Source organism: Colius striatus, chromosome 1 (assembly GCF_028858725.1).
Source record: "Colius striatus isolate bColStr4 chromosome 1, bColStr4.1.hap1, whole genome shotgun sequence".
NCBI classification, from domain to species: domain Eukaryota; kingdom Metazoa; phylum Chordata; class Aves; order Coliiformes; family Coliidae; genus Colius; species Colius striatus.
The window spans coordinates 39,330,894-39,351,507 of record NC_084759.1 but is presented as its reverse complement, the minus strand read 5'-3'; positions in this window follow the sequence as shown (position 1 = coordinate 39,351,507).

Below are 20,614 nucleotides of genomic sequence, written 5' to 3'. Positions count from 1 at the left end.
TAAAAAACTTACATCGATGATCTATCTGGAAAACAATCACAACAGCTGCTCAGTAGTGTTCTATAAGTGAAAGTGAAGACAGAGAATCATTCCTTTTTTATGATTTAGAGACAGATCCACTTTGAAAAAAATTATATTAATCCTCTGGGTTATTTTGTAACATTTTTTCTAAGAAAAAAATTATTTCTTTGTTTCTCTTCTTGATATACAAAACCAAATTTTTTAAACTCTGTGAGAAATTAAAGGTATTTTATTTCTGACATGAAAATATGGATAAATTTGTGTAGAAATTTAAGATATATGTAGAAATTACTGTATAAATATGATTTTGCTGCTGTGTTTTTTCCTTAAAAATGATAAAATTTCTGTTTCTCATTGTTGTACAGAACACTTCAAAAAGTCTGCTATTGAATCTTTCTAATGGTTACTCCTCATTAAAATAACTCCCTTTTCTTGCTTCATTGGATAAGTTTAATTTATATAGATCAAATACACGTGATGTAGACTGGTCATCCATACTTACATGAAACTGCTTTGGAATATATCTTTTTATTTAAGGAGATATGCTGAATTTTTCCACTTTCACTTTTTTTCTGCTTAAATGTCTTGAGTAATTCAAGTTTATACCAAAACAGACAAGAAAATAATAAAATCTTACAGTAATATTTTCCCATTTATGGAAAAGATAGATTAGCGTAGTTTGAATTTCATAATACCAAGTTCCTGACCATCTAAACTAGCTGATATTAATAACTCTATATTGACTACAACAATCAGATGATGCTTGTAAATTTCGTAAAATCAAACCTTTTTATAAATTTCCAATAATCTTTACTGAGTTCACAGTATTCTCATTGTCATCTCTGTTTTACATTAATGAGTATATAGCATTTATTCACATTTGTATCTGTTTATTGCAAGCACACACATAGGTGAAAGTTAAATATTTCTATCTTTCTGCAGACAATAAAAAATCTTCAAAATTACATTTCATAAACATAAATACAATAAATAATACTATGTCAATTTGGCTCATTCAGGTTGATCACTGTTAAGCATTTGGATAGTCCTTGAATATTATAAAAGCTTTTCAGTAGTTTTCTTCACTAAGTTACTGTTACAGTGAAATTCATTACTATTAAATTCATAAAACAGTATGCTGTCATTACTGTTTTTAAGGGCACATAACTATAGAAGACAGGATTAGAATGCATTTTTGATTTGCACATAAAGTAGAATACAGAGTTTTGTTTATCATAGAAATGTATCAGTTATGTTTTCTGATTCAATAACATGTACTCTCAGAGCTCAACATAAAATATCTGATAATTTTTATACAAATATCTTGGTTGTGACAGATAACTAGATTTTTATTTGTGATGAAATTCACATCAAACTTTGAATAACTTCAATAAGGTCATCTATAGTTAATACTTAAACTTTTGAGATTCAGCTTTCTCTCTCATAATTTCAACATCTATATTTTAATCTAAAAGAAGTCTATTTCTGCTTCAGACAGAGGGAGTTTCTTCTCAGGTTTCCAGGGGTAGATGAGAAGAGAATATCTATTTTTAGCCTCAGATTACATCACTACTGGAACAAGCGAAACTTTACATTTACATATATTGGAATTATTCATGTCTGTTGTGTATTTCTACTGATTATATTGACTGCTGAAAAAACTACTGCAACTGGTAGGTAACTGTTCAAAGAGTTCATGCAACTGTTTTCAGTCAACAAATTATCTCAGATCTGCAAAGCTATTTAGCAAGAAATGATTCTGTTCTCTGAGGTGAATTTTTTCGGTGATAGGGGTACTCACTGTTTTGACTGTTTCTGTCCTTTAAAATCTCAATGACTGAACACCATCTAGACACCAAGTCCAAAACACTTGTTAGGGGTTATTTGCAATTCATTACAATGCTATCATGACTAGGGACACAGACTAAGAGAAGTAGAAACTTCCATGTAAACCTATTAGACATATTCAAAGGATTGAAAGACAGAGATAAGTAACTGAGACTTCTTTAGAAGAAAAACATATTTAAATATCAAACATTTCAATTATCTATTTTTCACCCTAATAAACAGGGGTTTTTTGTTTATTTTCTTTCTCTTGTTTTAATATAAACTTAATTCCAATCATTATGGGAACACATTAAAGTCAATTTATAAACAATTAATGCCTCTGTGATGTTTCATGCTTAAAGTACAAAATTCTTAATTACTATGTAAATCCCTTAACATCCTTGGAATAAAAACAATACCAACTCTAGTCATTCCTATTTTATACTGCTTCAAGTGTTTACTATATGTACATGAGAGGTTGCAAAGAAATGCTATCTACATAGCAGTTTTCTACGGACTGGGTGGATTTTCCTCTGCAGGTTCTGTGTGGAACGAAGAGCGAAAGTGTGAGATTTTAATGATGAACAAAAGAAGCCTGACAGTGCTCACAGTACAGGATATCTTCTTTGCTATTTCCACATTGGAAATGCTTATTAAAGAGAAAAATTAAACTATTGTAGTGCAAAAGAGAAGAAAGATTAAATCTAATATTTTTATAATATTTCACATTTTATTCACATTAACACTTACCTTTCAGTAGAGTCTGTTGATTAGTCAACAGCCCAAAGATAAATGTCCTACTGATATATTTGCTAAACATAAGTATAGAACAACTTCAGGAGAATTTATAGCCATTACTCCGCTTCTATGAGCATAAAATTCTCCTACCATGGTTTCTAAATTGTCCTGGGACTTTCAGTGTCTCGTGGCTCTTAATCATAAAAGCAGGTAATAGAAGAATCTCTGCACCAGGGAATCATTTTTTGTAGGCCCTACCAAACAAACCTTCTGATGTTTCAAAATGTAATCATATTCCTTTCTTAAAAATAAAAAAAAAAAAAAGACATTCTACTGGTGCTAAAGGTTTTTAGGATTTTTTTTGTGGTGTTTTGTTTTGCTGGTTTTTGGTTAATTGGTTGACTGTTTTCAAAATACAGTGTGCATATACACATCAAAGACTCTCTCCAGATACATGCTGTGATGGAAAGATATTCACAAAATGGTCTAGCAGTTATAGTTAATTTTAATAAAGATATTGAAAAATAGATATACTTTTTAGGAAAATGGAAATAAAAAGTCCAGAACATAAAGTGAAAAATATACATAGTGCAAAACATTTTAAAATACAGGAGCAGATGATACAATGATACATGATTTTATTTTTTTTTTTTTTTTTTTTACATCTGCCTTCAAAAGATTGGGGATTTTAGATCTTTTATGGGGTAGTTATACATCAACAATTTAATGTGGTCATAAAAAGATAAATGTAGTTTGTGGTCAGTCTGCATTTAGAACAAAAGTGAGAAAACATGATTGATTTAACAAAAGACATTAAAATACTGCATATTATTTTGACCAATCACATTAAAGAAAGAGGAATTCAAGATGGAACAAAGCTTAGAGGATTATCAAAGAAATGGAGAGGCTATATGGAAACAGATCAGCAGATTTTGAGGTTTCTCACTATGTCTTATATTATAATAACAACATACTTTCATGTACTTTGCATGCACTTTGTACATGAGTGTACTGTATGTAGCTTCAGTTACTATTGTAATTTCAGATTATACAAGTTTTGTACCTCTTATTTAAAAAGGGCCCTCATAGAGCTAAGCAAAGACTTGTCATTTTAACAACGCTCAATAATCATATATTATGGATATGTCATATATTATGAAAAGGATTTTTTTAAGATACCAAGTTGACCTCTAAAGGTACCTGCCAACTCCTACCATTCTATAATTCTATGATTCTATAATAAAATAAATAGAAATGAATTGTGAAAAGTGATGAGTTTTTTTTCCATGGGGAAGTTTAAATATCTATTATAAATTAAAAAAAAAAAAGAAAAACAAAAATTAAACAAAAATATGTTTTCTATTTTCAGTTTACACGTTTTACTTTAGTTACATGAGTTTCATAAAAAAAACCCCAACTTTTGAAACATTAAATGAATAGTAATTTCTTTGCCATAACCACCTACAACAAGAAAAATTCCAGTCTGACTAGCTGACCAATAAAACAGAGAACTGGCTTTTCAATGAAAGATAAAGATTCATCATCAATTGATTCAAAGAGCAGAAAATTCAGTATCTCTTTTAGAAGGAAAGAGATGAGGTAGCAAAGGATACTAAGATTAGTGTTGGTGTTTGCCTGTAGATATAGACAGCAGGAAAGACCTCTTGCTGAGGTGATGAATAATTAAAATATGCTTAGACCCTAGCATATAGAGTGGCAGGATACTATCAGACTAGCTGTTGGATGCAACAAAAGTGGCATCCTAATGGTTATTATGTGAAGGCATAAGTAATGTAGACTCTTAAAGCAGTATGAGAGTTGCAAGCACCTAAGTTGAGGATTTTATTTTCTGACAGTTATTACAACAGGCAAAGCTATGCAAGTAGAGTGACATTATAGTAGTTAGCAAGTTATTTGCTTCCTATTATCACAATGTTCCAGAATAAATGATGATACCTTGAGACAAATCATAGAATCATAGAATCATAGAATCATAGAATGGTAGGGGTTGGAAGGGACCTTTAGAGATCATCTAGTCCAATCACCCTGCAGAAGCAGGTTCACCTAGATAAGGTCTCATAGGAACATGTACAGGCAGGTCTTGAAGACCTACAAGGAAGGAGACTCCAAAACCCCCTGGGCAACCTGTGCCAGTGCTCCATCACCTTCACAGTGAAATAGTTTTTTCTTATGTTTAAGTGGAACTTTTTGTGTTCCAGCTTTATCTATTACCCCTTGTCCTGTTACTACCTACTATAGAAAAGAGGAATGTCCCAACCTCCTGACACCCACCCTTTAGATATTTAGAAATGTTAATAAGATCACCCCTCAATCTCCTCTTCTCCAGACGAAACGGCCTTAGTTCCTGCAGTCTTTCCTCGTATGAAAGGTGTTCCAAACCCTTGATGATCTTGGTGGCCCTGCGCTGGACACTCTCCAGAAGTTCTCTTGAGCTGAGGAGCCCAGAACTAGACACAGTACCACAGATGAGGCCTCACCAGGGCACAGTACAGGGGAAGAACCTCCCTTGACCTGCTGGCCATACTCTTCTTGATGCATCCCAGAATGCCATTAGCCTTCTTGGCCACGAGGGCACATTGCTGACTCATATTTAGTTTATTATCAATCAGGACTCCCAGGTCTCTCTCTGCAGAGCTGCTCTTCAGCAGTTTGACCCCTAGCCTGTACTGGTGCATGGGGTTGTTCCTTCCCAGATTGAGGACTCTGCACTTGTCCTTGTTGAACCTCATGAGGTTCCTCTCTGCCCAACTCTCCAGCCACTCGAGATCCCACTGAATGGCAGCACAGCCTTCTGAGGAATCAGCCAGTCTTCCCAGTTTAGTGTCATCAGCCATACACTCTGTCCCCTCATCCAGGTCGTTGATGAAGATGTTGAACAAGACTGGCCCCAGAACCGATCGCTGTGGAACTCCACTGGCCACAGGCCTCCAACTTGACTCTGTGCCACTGATCACCACCCTCTGGGCTCTGTCATTCATTCAGCTCTCAATCCACCTCAGAAAGGAAGAGGATAGATTATATCTTGTTTTTTTCACTCTAGTTTTTGAGATTTTTCTCAGTAAGTATTGCAAAGATGACAGAAGATATCTTTTTCTAACTTTATATGTATTTTAATGCATAAGACATCACTTTGTGTTAACTCACAGACTCTTGAGAAAAGCTTCTGAACATCCATTCTTCTTAGAGGGAATGTGAATTTCCCTTATTCCATGAGAATCCCCTTTTCTGTGGTTCCTTTAATTACTTCTGGATCCAGATGTCCATCATACCACTAACTCTCATTACAGCTCTTCTTATTAGGTTAATAAATTTGCTATTCCATAATTTTCAGGTGTAATTTCATTTTTTTCCAGTAATTTTCCTCCTTCATTGAAATATGCACATTATTGAATTGGCCAAACTGCGTTCACTAATACCAGATATGCAGGCAAGTGGTCATTTACTGAATGTGGATGCTCTTACCATACCCTTTTCCTTTGATTGAAAATACTCTTGAAAAAGTCAATCCCTTGAGTTTTCCTCCTTCTCAGGTTCAAGAATCCTGAATCTGTTTTTTTATCAGTTACAAGTAAAGAGTGGGCTCACAAAAAATAACAATTTTCTAGATGACACATACCTGAGAGCTTTTGTTATCTTCCTGTTTGTGTTTTGTCTTAGGCATACCTCCTTCCCACTATTGTAGGCCATTGAATCTGTTAACTTTTCTTGGAGATGCTGTCTTCTGTTCTCATCCTGGGTTGAACAAAACTTGCTCCCTTTTTGCATCTCTTCTATCTAGCACTACAGCATAGAGCATCCATGCTAAATGGTATAATCCCAGTGCTGTCCTTGACCCCACCCCAGGGAGGAACACTTGGGACACTGTCTGTCTGAAGATGTGATCAAAGACACCCAGACTCAGGGCTTTTTCTTACCTTTTTTCTACTCATTTTATCATGTATTGAAATGATGTGCAAGAAAAAGAAAAAAATCTGATTTACTGTGAAAATATATTGAAAATAGTATTAAAATTTCATGAAAATACTTCAAAAAATTATACCAGCCACTTTAAATTTCTCTCAGTATCCTGAAAGTTAAAATTAAAAGTGAAATGAGCTTAGTTTACTTCGGTTCTTTAAATAACAAGAAAAAATGTATTTTAATTGTATACAAATTGTTTTATTTTTCTTTCATATAAACAAGATTCTTCACTGTCTGACAAAAAAGGAGTTAGAATTACATAGAAATCAAACAAAAATTATAACACATTAACATATACTTTGAATAATATTTGCTGTAATCACAAATGTTAATGCAAACCTTTTTATAATTTTCAGAAACAGAGAATGTCAGTTTTATCAACATAAAAAAAATCTACAATGCATTTGAAAATAATAAATAATAATAATAAATTGATAAATTAATAAATCAATAAATTGATCATTGAAGCATGAAAAGTTACCAGCATTTACACAAGTTCTTTATTAAAAAAGAAAGTCTCTGCAGCACTAATGGGAACAATTACAAAATAGTTATTTATTTGTAACCATTTAGTATACCAATAACTTAATAGTCTTTACTAGTCATTCAAATATTTACATAACAATTAGGAATAATAAGAAGTTGTATTATATCTATAAAAATAATCACTGAGAGGTTATTTTAAAAATATTTATGCTGGAAATTTATGAAATTCCTTATTCTGATTAGTTATAATAATGCTTTTTCTCAAAAGTCCTTCTACTGACAATTTCCAAGATGTTGTCAGTAAAAAAGATACCCATTTTGATTTTCAGTTTCTCAAGGTCAAAAATAAAAATTGTGAAGCCCTAAATACAATTAGAAAAACGGCACAGAGAAAGTAAAATTGTGAAATCATGAGTCAAACAATATAAATCGATGGAAAATCCTTTCTTCTTCTTTTTCTTAATCCAAATCTGTTTCCCCTGTTAGACCACTTAGAAATGAATATTTTTCTCCCTTTGCTGCTACATCTAATGAGAAAGGATAAATAGAGTAATTCCAATACAAGGAACTTTTTTCTTAGATGGAAGGAATTAAAGTAAGAGAGAGAGAATAAAGTACAAAAATAGACACAACACAAAAGATGTAAAGAGAAAAGAGGAAAGGAAAAGTTTACCCAAGTCACAATCATTTGACTAGTCATGTCAGCTTATAATTGGATGGCAATTATGGGGAAAAAAAAAGTTTTATTTTATTGTGAATAAAGAGAATCATAAATATTAAAGTCTGAAGGCATTTACCTAGTATATCACCTAGCAAGCCCACGAATTCTGTGATGAGAGCATTCCTTGAGAAACAAGTAACAGAGAAACAAGGAAACAGTATGGTGGATTGATTTTGGCCAGGCACCATGTGCCCACTGAGATCCTCTATTGGTCCCCAAGGGACAAAATATTAAAAACTGGTGGGTCAGGCTGAAGGTAGTTTTATGAAGAAAACCAAAGGCTACATGGAAGCAAAGCTAAGCAAAAAGATTTATTCTCTACTTCCCATCAGTAGACAATGACCAAACACTTCCTGGGAAGCAGGACTTCAGTTCATCTAGCTGTTGATTTGGAAGACAAGTACCTTAATAATTAATTTCCTCCTTCCTCCTCGTTTTTCCTATCTTTTTATTTCTGAGTATAATTTCATACAACAGTTGTGGACTTGATAGTGTCAGATTTATGGTTAGACTCAATGACCTCCACAGTATTTTCAATTCTAAGTGACTCTATTATGTCATATACTTTTGATCAGTTTAGGTCAGTTGTCCCAGCTATGTTCTCTCTGAACCTCTTACTTTGCTTTAGTAGGGGGTGGAAAGAATGTAGGTTAGACAGACAGCCTTGATGCTGTGCAGGGCCTGCTCAGCAGTAGCCAAAACACTGGTGTCTTACAAATGTTGTTTGAGCTACAAATAGAAAGCATAGAATTATAAGGGCTGCTATGGTGAAAGTTAACTCAGTCACAGACAGACCAAATACAATTTGATGCTTTCAGCAGTATAGAAGGATTTCTGATAATATAAAAGCTCATTCCTTAATTTGGCTACAACTTCTTTAGGGTTCCTTAAGGAATATTATCTCTCCCTATGTTTTCAACTCTGCTATCTAGGTACCGCACATGCTCTTCATGTAGTCTTCCATCCTAAGCATCTTTTGCTTATGGAAAGTCTAGGAAGGTCTCTCATAAGCAGAATACATCTTTGTATAGAAAGGAACAAGATGATCATGTAAATCTAAAAATTCCTTTTCTAAGATAAAGTGAACTCTTGATCAAATGATCCTATATTTACAACATTTCTTTTCCAGTAGTTTATGACTACATGATATCATTACTATGTTTTTTGTGTATTTTTCTCACTGTTAAATTAATGAACTTAATTCAAATAAAATTCCCCAAAATGCTTACACAACTATGTTCTGAAAAATTTCTTCCCCTGAAAAATATAAAGATTTCATATTTTTGTAGGCACCTCTACTCCTGCCTCACGCTCTTCTTGAAAATGCTGCCTTTAAAGATGTTGAGGTCATGAAACTCCAGTAGATTTTCAAGTTTGATTTAATTAACCTATGTTTTATATTAAGATCAAGCAAATATATCTTAAAGAGGACAACAATCTAGAAGATATCTAAATTTAAAAACATAAATATCAGCTCCAAAGTGAAAATGAAAGATTACAGACTCTACTCTCTCAAAGTGATATTAGCATTTTCTAATGTTATGATTTAAAGTAAATTGTAAATCTAAATTGTACATATACTGAACTCAATCCTTCTGGAAATACCGTAGATGATAGGAAGTAATTTGACTGTGTCTCATTTATGATTTTTTTACCAAGAAAAGTAAAATCTACCAAAAAAGAGATAGTTTCCAGATATCAGACACATTAAATGTTTCTTTCTTTCTTAAATGGATCTGTCATGATTCTTGAGAATATTTCAGAAAAAAATATTTTGAATTGCAGCTCAGATTTTGTGTAGTTATTAAACCTGAGTACTGTAAGGTCATCTCTGAAACATTAAGTGTACTACACTTAAATTTCTGTTGATGAAACTTGTTATTATGAATGAAGAATATAAGCATGTGAGCATTACAGGAGTAATTTCCCTCCTTTCTGTTTGATTTATACACATGCAAAGGGATAATTTAATTCACAAGAGATATAGAAGTAATTTATTTCCAACCACTGAACTAAAGCTGGACAGTAATTTCTCTGACTTTTGATGTGATGCTGTTGCTAAGGCATAAATGACTTTGAGCAATACTGAAGGGTTGTAATTTTCGTGTTTATCTTTGTCTTGGAGCACTTTAATATTTATTATCTTTTCAAGGCTAAATTACTTCTACTTTTACACATATGCAGAAACCAATCTGTATTAAATGGAAATCAAATGAGCAATAGTCATTGTTGACTTCTTTTCCTTAAATTGGATAATTATAGTGCTGCAATCAAAAAAAGAGGACTAAAAATACTGCAGTGTTATCAGGTGTTTTGAACAGCATAATGTTCATTTTATCCTTGACACTCTATAGTGAACATATTTAAATCTGTGAAGAATTCAATTTGCTTTTGTCCCTGGTTTATAAACAAGTAACTGCAAAATACCCAGTTTCTGATTTTATTCACCTTATTGAGACAAAAGAACTTCATGAACAATGAAAAATGAACAATGAAAAAAAAAACCAAAACAAAACAAGTTTCTCTGTTCCTTTCTTAGAGACACTGTGATAAAGACACCGGAATCAGGGCTCTGAGCTTGGGAAGAGGGGAGGGGTGGGGAGAAGATGTTCTTAAAGGGCTGGTTGTGCTCTTCATCATTGTACCAGTCTGTGTTGTTTTGTGAGGTTTTATGGTTATGCTTTAGTTGGTGTTGCATTAAATGATTTTGTACTTTCTTCTCCAAGCTGAGTAGCCTGGTCTATTTAAAGAAGCCACCCCTTTAACCACCCCTCCGTGACCAAAACAAGGCCACTACAAACTCACCTATAGTATAAGTCTTGGGACAATTGTTTTGGAGTCAGAATGGAAGAATTTATTTATTTATTTGTTGGTTTGTTTTTTTTTTTTTAAGTATCATTTTACTTTTAAAATAAAAGTGATTTGTGATTTTAAGGTTCCACTTTTTATATTTTGACAGAAAAACAGTGATAAGGTAAATGTTCAAAAATATGATTTGAACATATTTCTCTTTCAAATGTACAAAAATGGAAAGTGCCAAAGAAAGGAAAGTGCCAAAGACTGTCAGACAAAAAGAAAAATATATCAAATAGTTTAGGAAAATTATTTTTTTATTGGATTGATAATAAGTGTTTGGAGAAAGATGATTTTTTAAAGTTTATTATTTTTTTATGATTTAAAAAGTGTGCTAACATGATGTCTATTAAAGAAATTTATTCTGCCTGGAGTGACTTGTATAATTCCCATTACTGTGAGACTATAGACTCTTCAGGAGTCATAACAGTCCATTGAGTAAATTCCTATTTAAATATTTCATGGTAGTGATTTTTTAACTTATCAAGCAACTTATCTCTCTTTGTAGTCTTCAGTTTTGATTTCTATTTCTCATCTGAACCGTTAGAATCATTACTAATCTGTTTCAGGTACATGATTACATAGTTGTCAAACTAAAACTTTCTATGTCATTTTTTCTAAAGGAAAAGAAACGTTGTACAGTCTACCTTATTATTGTACAACCTTAATATTGTACAGCAACCTTATTATCTCTCTGTTTAATGAAAGTCACCAAGCTAAAAATATGTTAGGCACATGACTACTGTTTTTTAATAATTTACACCTGTGAGAAAAACTCATATAACACAGAAATGTGTTGTGAAGCATCTAAGTTCTTACCTTGGTGTCTGATTTTTCCATCACAGTGAGACTAAAAAAGAGAAGAAAGATTTTGTGCTCAGCCTGCTAGCTAAGCTTCTTTTGGTGCATCCCAAGATATTGTTCATCTCCTGGGCTGCAAGTACACACTGCCAACTCATGTGTAGTTTTTCGTGCACCAACACCCCTAAGTCCTTCTCAGTAGGCCTGCTCTCAAACTCTTCCTCCCCAGGCTTGCATTGGTACTAGGGGTTGTCCAGTATGAGTGATATTCTTCAGTGTTATCTTTTCTGGTTTCTTCCACTGAGGAGAAGTGAAGGCTTACAACAGGGCAAAGATGTTTCCAGGGCTGAAGAAAAGTTGACACATTAGAATATGTCATAATAAAAAAAATATTATTAGAATATAATAATATCTATCTTCCACCTCTCTGAACAGAGTATTTGGTATCTGCACTGGTTGGTTCACATCCTGCTCTTTCTGGATTGTCTCACACACCAGAACTCTTTTTAAAAACTTATTTATTTACCCATTTTAATATTAGTTCAAGAAAGAAATCTGTATTTCCTTGGATAAACTAATCACACTTGATAATTTCCCTTCCCTTTCCCGTTCCTCATTTTCTACAGAAGTTCTTAATGTATTTTGCATTCTTTATGTCAAACACATATTTAAAAATCTTCAAACTTTATTTACAAGCCACATAATTTATTCGAAAGTATTTAATCATGGTTTTGTGTAACAGGTTTTTTTCAAAGGATTTCAGACCAATCTATTCATGTAGAACTTTAAAATATGTTATTTTTTACGCAAAACTAATGAGACATACTATTTACAGCAGCTCTAGTATTTTATTTTGTCAGGATAAATACAAACAACCACTGCACATTATGCTTTTCATTGGTAACTACACAACTACTGTGATACTAGGAATATTCTATCTGTTTCTAGGTTTGAAAATTGAATGGAAACAGCTTTGGCAAGGAGTTTGCCGAGCATTGTGGAGACATTGTTTCCATAAAGTTTTTCGCTTCATTACTTTGGAACAGAATACAAAATTCAGACTTCACAGTATTTATGATCTGAAGAGATGGTTAGTGCTGTAATGTTGAGGGAAAGCAACTTTCCTGCCCTAACTCCTTGCATTTCAGTAGAATACAAGTAGTTAGACAGAGTTATCTGTCTGGCAAACTTCTCTGTCATTTTTTTAATTTTGCAGATTTTTCAAACAACTATTTCAAAAAGAAAGAGTAATTCATGGCTTGAAAAGAAAATTGGGTAAAAGCTGATCTTTATGGAACTGGAAATTCTAAGAATATATGCAAGACACCTCTGGAAAAAATGTTTTCACATACTATTATATTCAGTTTTACATGTATAATATAGCCCATTCCTGCATGTTCAGATGTTTAGAATTGAAACTTCTTTTCATATATGAAAAAAAAGTAGTGTCTCAAGCAAGAATTACTGTGATAAATTTATCTTCAAAGCCAAAAATCTAACCCATTCCTGATATTTTATCTGTATTTTGTATTTTGTTTGTAATCATGATTCACTGCCATCTTCGACACTCTAACAGGGAAAGGGGAATTGAACACAGTACCCTTCAAACTGTATTCATTTCTTTCTCAGAAATAAAAGATTTACAGTTGAAATAGATGATGTAAAGTTACTTTTATGGTTCTATACCTTTACACACTGTTTATAAAAATCAGAAAATACATTTTCTTTACAAAGCAGTTATTTCTCCATTGTATTCACATTGTTTATATTTGTGCCACTCAGAAACACTCAGAGTAAAATGCTTGGTTTTCCTTTTATTAGTGCTATGAACTCTATTAAATCACTTACTAATTGACTTCACCTACCCTTTCTTCTCATTTTACCTACTTGAAGATTCCATGCTGCAAAGCAAACTCATGCATAGATTAATCCTACTGACTTTAAGCACATGTATAAGAACATCACCCACTCTTTTAACTATATGTGAAAACAAATATTAATCAAGGTGAAGTACTGAGGCCTGAGCAATAGGCCCTGAACCAAAGTTGAACTCTAGATGAACGTCCCAACCAAACATCATATAAAATCAGTATCTGATTACTGGTGAATAATGCATGATTATTAGTGAAAGATGTAGCTTAGATAAAATATCATTAATAATGAAGACAGATGGAGTGAGAATGTATTCTTTTGCTTGTTCAGAGGCAGGTTTTCAAGGCTGTGAAACTAGGTGTCTGGTCTTGTATGAAGATACACGATCAAGGCCAAAGAGATAAACAAATACCTTGGTTCCTCCCTGATCCCTGGCCAATCATTTAGTGGCATCTCAGTGTAGAGAATGAAGCCAAATGTTCCAAAATTTGAAGTTATGTAACCTTGTTTACTCAACATAAAAGCTGGACCCTCTTGCAGAGACTTGGGAGACCTCATCTACAAGTGAATGCACTGCATAGGACTTCCCAATTGCTGGGACAGGTTCTCCAGATCATCACTGGAACAGGGGCTCCCCAGCAACCATGGGATCTAGATGATGGTAATTAAAACAATTAGTGATGTATCTTAATCACTGTAGATAACCTTAGATAGTAAAGATTAAGTGTATTACCTTACTTATTCTCTCTGGTTTTTTATGCTAAATTTGCTCCATATTTTCACTCGTTATCTTGGTGCTTTAAATGTAAGTAAAAACTGGCCTATTTCCTTTTAGCTTGGTGTCTGTGTCCTTTGTATTGACCTCTGCTCATTATGAGAACAGGTAGATGAAGATTACCTAAGACACGTGGCCATCTAAGAACCTTAGGATGCATAGTCTGTTAAATGAAGAATCACAAATAGATGTTCAAAATTATATGAGAATGAATTCAGATAATATCTTAGAGTAACAGTTGGACTTGATAAATTTGAATGACGTCAGAGATCCTACATAAGAACACAGAGTATTTACTTCTGCAGGTACAACCAAGATTTTAATATACATTTGGAAGTATTTCTACCTCCATGTAGGTGAATGTTTTTAATAAAGCAAAGAACTGGACAGAAAAGATGGAAGAGGAAGAAAGGCGAAGATGAAAGATGTCGAAGACATATCAGAAATAGCAAGTGCTAAGGACGTTGAGCTGCAATCGTATAAAACTAGATATTAATTTCAGAGAAAGATATCAGAATATTAGTGGTAAAGAAGAAATTACATTGGCAAGTTTTTTGAAGTGATGGAGACTTATCACAAGGGTAAATTAAGGAAATGAATCTATTTGTAAAATCAAGACTTCAAATAAAGTCTAATATTAACATATGTCTTTAAAATAACGAAAAACGAAACATTGGTGGAACTACAAGACAAGATACAGCTCTTGATTCATCATGTAATTACAAAATTGTCATAAATAAGACGACACAGATAAAAATCTTCAAAACAGTTAAGCACTAAGAAGTATTTTAGAGATTAAGGGTAGTTCTCATCAAACAAGATAATGTATTTTGAATTTCACTCTTCTAATCTAGTTTAAAGAATTTGTAATATTAAGTGATTACTTAATATTTTCTTTCTGTAGAAAAAAAATAATGAGATGAGCAAATGGTGTGTGTTGCATGCTAAAACTGAAGCATTAAAAAAAATCACTAATAAATGATCAAATATACTAGTAGTTTGAAAAATGAGCTTGAATAAGTCATTATTTAAAGTTATTATTTCTCTTATTGTAAATCACTAAGGTTTATCTTTTCCCAGTAGATATAAAGTCAAAGACAACTATTTTAAATTTGTCCTTGCTTGTAAATTTCTGCACAAGAAGTTTCTCATATTTTTTTCTTGACTAATAAAGAATGGTATTATTCTGTGTGTGAAATATTATAATGTGCAAAATATTTATTAAAGTGAATTGAATTTACAGTTTAAAAAGTGTTTGTGAAATATTAACAATCACATTGTCAGTTGTTAGTACAGTTGAGCTTGAACTACCAGTATGGAGAGGAAAGACCAAACATTTTAGAGTGTTAGAAATATTTTATTAAAGCTATATAGTTTATCTATCTAGTTGAGCCAATAAAAAAACTTATAGAGTACTACAAGAGTTTCATCTTTTTAGGGGAAAGTCTCATGCCTTCTCTAACGATTAATTTTGAAGGTTTTATGTCAACTGATGTCTTCTATTAGGTCTTCTTCAGCATGTTCATTTTGATTTCTCTTTCTTCAAGTCAAAAATGGGGAAAAAAGATACCCTTATATAACTTAATAGTACTTCCTCTCCTTACTTATTTTCTGATTTTACTTAATCTACAGAGCAAAATTAAAAAGATACTAAATCTTCAAATAAGTCATGATATTTCAGTTCTGGGGCTGGTTTTTTTTTTTTTTTTTTCCACCTTAGTAACAGGGTTATTGAAACAAAAGAAAACAGAAGAATGAAGGGTTTTTGTATCAATACCATGAGACATGGAGTTCCCTGCAAATGCCAATTATAAATCTTTTGTTACATGAACAGTACAGCTATATTTTGTTTGATAACTCTTATGCAGGATACAGAAACTGCTCCTAATCTGTCTCTTCATCTACTTTCTCCAGAGGATTGATGCAACATCTAGCTACAATGTGACAGTCTTCTACTAATTCTTTCATCAGACTCCTAATCTTTTCACTTATACAACAGAAGGCCTTTAGATCTTTGACACAAAACCAGAAGCTTACAGCTCTTCAACCATGGCCAAGAATCTGTGCCTTCCCATTTGTTGTAGTTTAGACCCAGCCAGCTTCTCATTCACCCTCCAACACCCCTCATGGTGGGATGAAAAAGAGAGTATATAACCAAGAGCCTTGTGGATTAAGACAGGGACAGGAAGGCCTCACTCAATATGGTTTCTTGCAAGATGGGAAAAGCTAAACACTCACTATATCCTTAAACATCTACATATCTGAATCATACCTACAAACAAATTGTTTTACCTATTCCCATTTTCCTTCCTACCCCCTTGCCACTGTCCTGAAGTTTATCTGAGACTTCTGTTACAGATTATTAGTAGAGCAGAACAGTCATAGGACTGCTCCTCGCATCAACTGGTGATTAATGCACCTGTGACTCCTTAAGTTTGTCACAGCTGTGCTGGAGATGATACAACAGAAAGCAATTTTCATTAAGTAGCTAACAATCTTAGTGTGTCTATCCTTCTGTCTTGTAGATTAAATTCGGAACAAATACAATACTCTTTTCTGCCCCGGAGGTAGGAGTAGCTACAGTTGTGATTTTTAGCAAGAAACAAATAATTAAAATAAAATTTCCTTCCTCTCAGACAACAATAAACACAGTTAAGCAACATAGTTGTTTTTTTAATCTGTAAAGAGGCTTCTAGTATGTTATTCAACTTGATTAATCTATTCAGTAGATCTAACTTAATCCTTCACAACCAAGCAAGCAAAACTGAAATGTTCTATCCTGGATATGAAGTTAGGTTCAATTTGCTACTGCAAATAGAGCAGAAGACAGAATATACTTGAGTCAAAGGAGAGGAATGTGAATTATATCTAGAATAATATGTTTTGTTGTTCCTATTGGGATTTGATTTTGAGGTTAGTTATTACTTCTTAGAAGATCACTTTGCTTACTACGGCACTAACTACTGTTCCACATGCCAGAGCTATTCCTCCAGCAGCACTCATCCAAGTCATCAGTTTAGTTTCTCAGCCACCTTGAGCAATCGCTTTGCATGTTATCTGTGCTTTAAAATAAGATGAGTTTTTTGTTATTATTCTGGTAGAAAAAAGTTCATAAATTTTTCATTTTTTTACATAGTACAACTTGCTGTGAACTGTGAGACGGCTACCACATCTTGCCTTAGTATTAGGTTTTCTAGATTCTTTGATGTGATTACCGGGACAGTCTACTCATGAATTTTTAAATTCAGAAAGTATTGCCTTGGTGAACTTGAGGACTGTTAGAACAGTCACGATGTTCTTCCTATATGGACAAAAAGTGCAGTTTTGGGATAGATGGACACATATATGCCAATGCAGCTCAAAGTCCCTGAAAAAGTGTCCTGTGACAGACTAAAATTAGTGATCAATATATCTCCATTTCTACATATTAGTTTAACAGTTTGGGGTTTGGACTAGATGATCTCTAAAGGTCCCTTCCAACCCCTACCGTTCTATGATTCTATGAACAGGTAAAGCAGTCATCCAGGAAGGAGGAGCACTGGGAATTCTTCTATATTCCACTCGGTCCAAGATGAAATGAATTGGTTATTGCTGTACCCTTCAAGAGTGCCAAAATAAGTAGCTCATAGAGAATTTGGGATTGTGCTCTGTGTCCATCTATGGGAGATGGGCTGTAGTTTAGTAATATTTTCAGAGTCTTTTGTTTGATGAACCATTTGGCTGCATCTTGTTGTCAGAAGGACCAAACTTTGGGAGTAGATTCTTCTTGATTTTGTGCTGGCAAGATTTGTGGTTTCTTTTAGATTTTTTTAGGTTTCTTTTTTGTTTTATTTTTTTTCCATGTGAAAAGGATGTGATGGGAAATTAGCCTAGTGATGGTGAAACACTAAACATGTTTACATCTCCGAAGCAGCTCAAAAATTCATACTTGCATGTATGATATGGGATTACTAGAGCTGATCCACTGTTTTGAGCCAAAAGGCTGGTGTGTTATCAGCACCTTTCTAGCCATCGATTCAAAGCACAGCACAAGGTGGGCTGCTATGGACAAAATTAATTTCATCTCAGTTAGATCCAATACAGGTTTTTTTTGGACCCAACATGTACCATGAGTAATTCAAGATAAGGACAGTAATTGAGAGGAGTAAGAAGCAAGATTTGATTTGAATGCAGATAGAGAGTGAAGAGTAGAATAATTGTTATTTACATTGTTTTAATTGTGATGAATGGACAAAGGGTGGATTATGTGTAAAATGTCCACTTTGTCACTATGTTATTACATTTGGGTTTTTTTGTATGTGCGTGAAGTTTGTAAAGATTGTGATCATTCAGTATAGTTACCAATCAGGAAAGATTCCAGATATATACACAATACAGACTGAGTTAGCTTCTAAGTGAAAGTTGATTGCACAGTTACTTCTTTTCCTGGATAGTATTTAAATAATTTAACTTTATTGTAATGATATATTCCTCAACTCTTTGCTGACAATAAGTGGATGTACTCATAATTTCCACTGGACTTCTGTAGTCTTAAAGACATTTTATTTATGAAAATTAGATAGCCCTCAGAGTTATCTTTTTAACATCCAAAGAATACTTTGAACTGCTATTTATATTGAAATCATTCAGATCCAATCTTCAGATCCTGTTTAACATCTTTATTAATGATCTGGATGAGGGGATAGAGTGCACCCTTAGTAAGTTTACAGATGACATCAAGCTGTTTGGAAGTGTTGATCTGCTTGAGGGTAGGGAAGATTTACAGAGAGATCTAGATAGGCTGGATGGCTGGGCCAAGATCAGTGCCATGAGTTTCAATAAGGCCAGGTGCTGAGTCCTGCACTTGGGCCACAGCAACCCCCAGCAGTGCTACAGGCTTGGGGAGGAGCGACTGGAAAGCTGCCAGGCAGAGAGGGACTTGGGAGTGTTGGTTGACAGCGACTGAACATGAGCCAGAAGTGTGCCCAGGTGGCCAAAAAGACCAATGGCATCCTGGCCTGTATCAGGAACAGTGTTGTCAGCAGGAGTAGGGAGGTGATCATTTCCCTGTACTCGACTTTGGTGAGACCAGCACCTTAAATGCTATGTCCATTGTTGGGTCCCTCTCCACAAGAAGGATGTTGAGGTACTGGAGAGGATTCAGAGGTGGGCCACCAAGCTAGTAAAAGATTTGAAGCATGTCTTCTTTGAGGAATGGCTGAAGGATCTGGGAATATTTAGCCTGGAGAAAAGAAGGCTCAGAGGAGACCTTATTTTTCTTGACAACTACCTGAAAGGAAGTTGTAGTGAGGCAGAGGTCTGTTCTCCCTAGTAACAAGCAATAGAAGACGGGAGGTGCCAGGGGAGGTTCAGGATGGATAGGAGGAGGAATTTCTTTCCTGAAAGATTTCATAGAATCATAGAATCATAGAATGGTAGGGGTTGGAAGGAATCTTTAGAGATCATCTAGTCCAACCCCCCTGCAGAAGTAGATTCACCTAGATTAGGTGGCATAGGAACATGTCCAGGCATTGGAACGGGCTGCCCAGGGAGATGATGGAGTCACTGTCCCTGAAGGTGTTTAAGAGATGGGTGGATGTTGTACTTAGGTAAATGGTCTAGTGCTTGATAGAGCTGGGACAAAGGCTGCACTCCATGTTCTTTAAGGTCTCTTCCAGCCAAAACAATTCTATGATTTTATGATAATGAAAACATGAGTGCATTACCAACATCATTCTCACACTAAATCGAAAGCACAACACTAAACAGGAAGATAACTTTATCCCAGCCAAAACCAGTACATGGCATCAATCAGGAAATGCATTTTTCTTCAAGATTGTACTTAAAATACTATTTCAGTTTAATAGGGAATTCAAGCAACAACACTTTGAAAGTTGATAGGGTTTTTTTGGTTTTGTTTTTGTTTTTTTTTTTTTAATCAGCTGTGCTTTTGCCTTAGTCGTGTATTCAGAGTATATTTCTGCAGATTATGTGGAAAAATCATGAAACGATTTTCATGAAATTAAAATCATAATTTCAATTCTAGTTCTGTGTTGAATCACATAAAAATGGCTCTCCTTTTTCAATATAAGCTCTTACTCAGTATAAATACAAAATACAGAATGTAAGTAGAAAATTTATTTCTTAATTGGGAAATTCCATTATAGTTGTTGTTACTCAGAGTCTTGCAAAAGTATATTTTTTAAAAAAATATACAAATAAATAACAGGCAAATAAATCCTCATCAATGATCTAAACCTGTCATTGCATCTGTTTCTTTCACAGGTGATTTAATGCTGTGTGGAGTATAATTAGTTTTAATTAATTAAATGCAAAAAATAATCTTAAAAAAGGAATCAATTAATCTCCCTAATGCAAATGAAGTAATTGTGACAAAACAAGAAAGGATATACTGAAATATTTTATACTATCCTTGCAGACAGTGGTTTTTTTAATGTATTTTATGTCTCACTACAATTTATTCTATCACTGTAGAACTAGTCATTGCTTGATGGGGCACCATCTTACCTCTGCTATGTCATCATATCACTGACTCATTG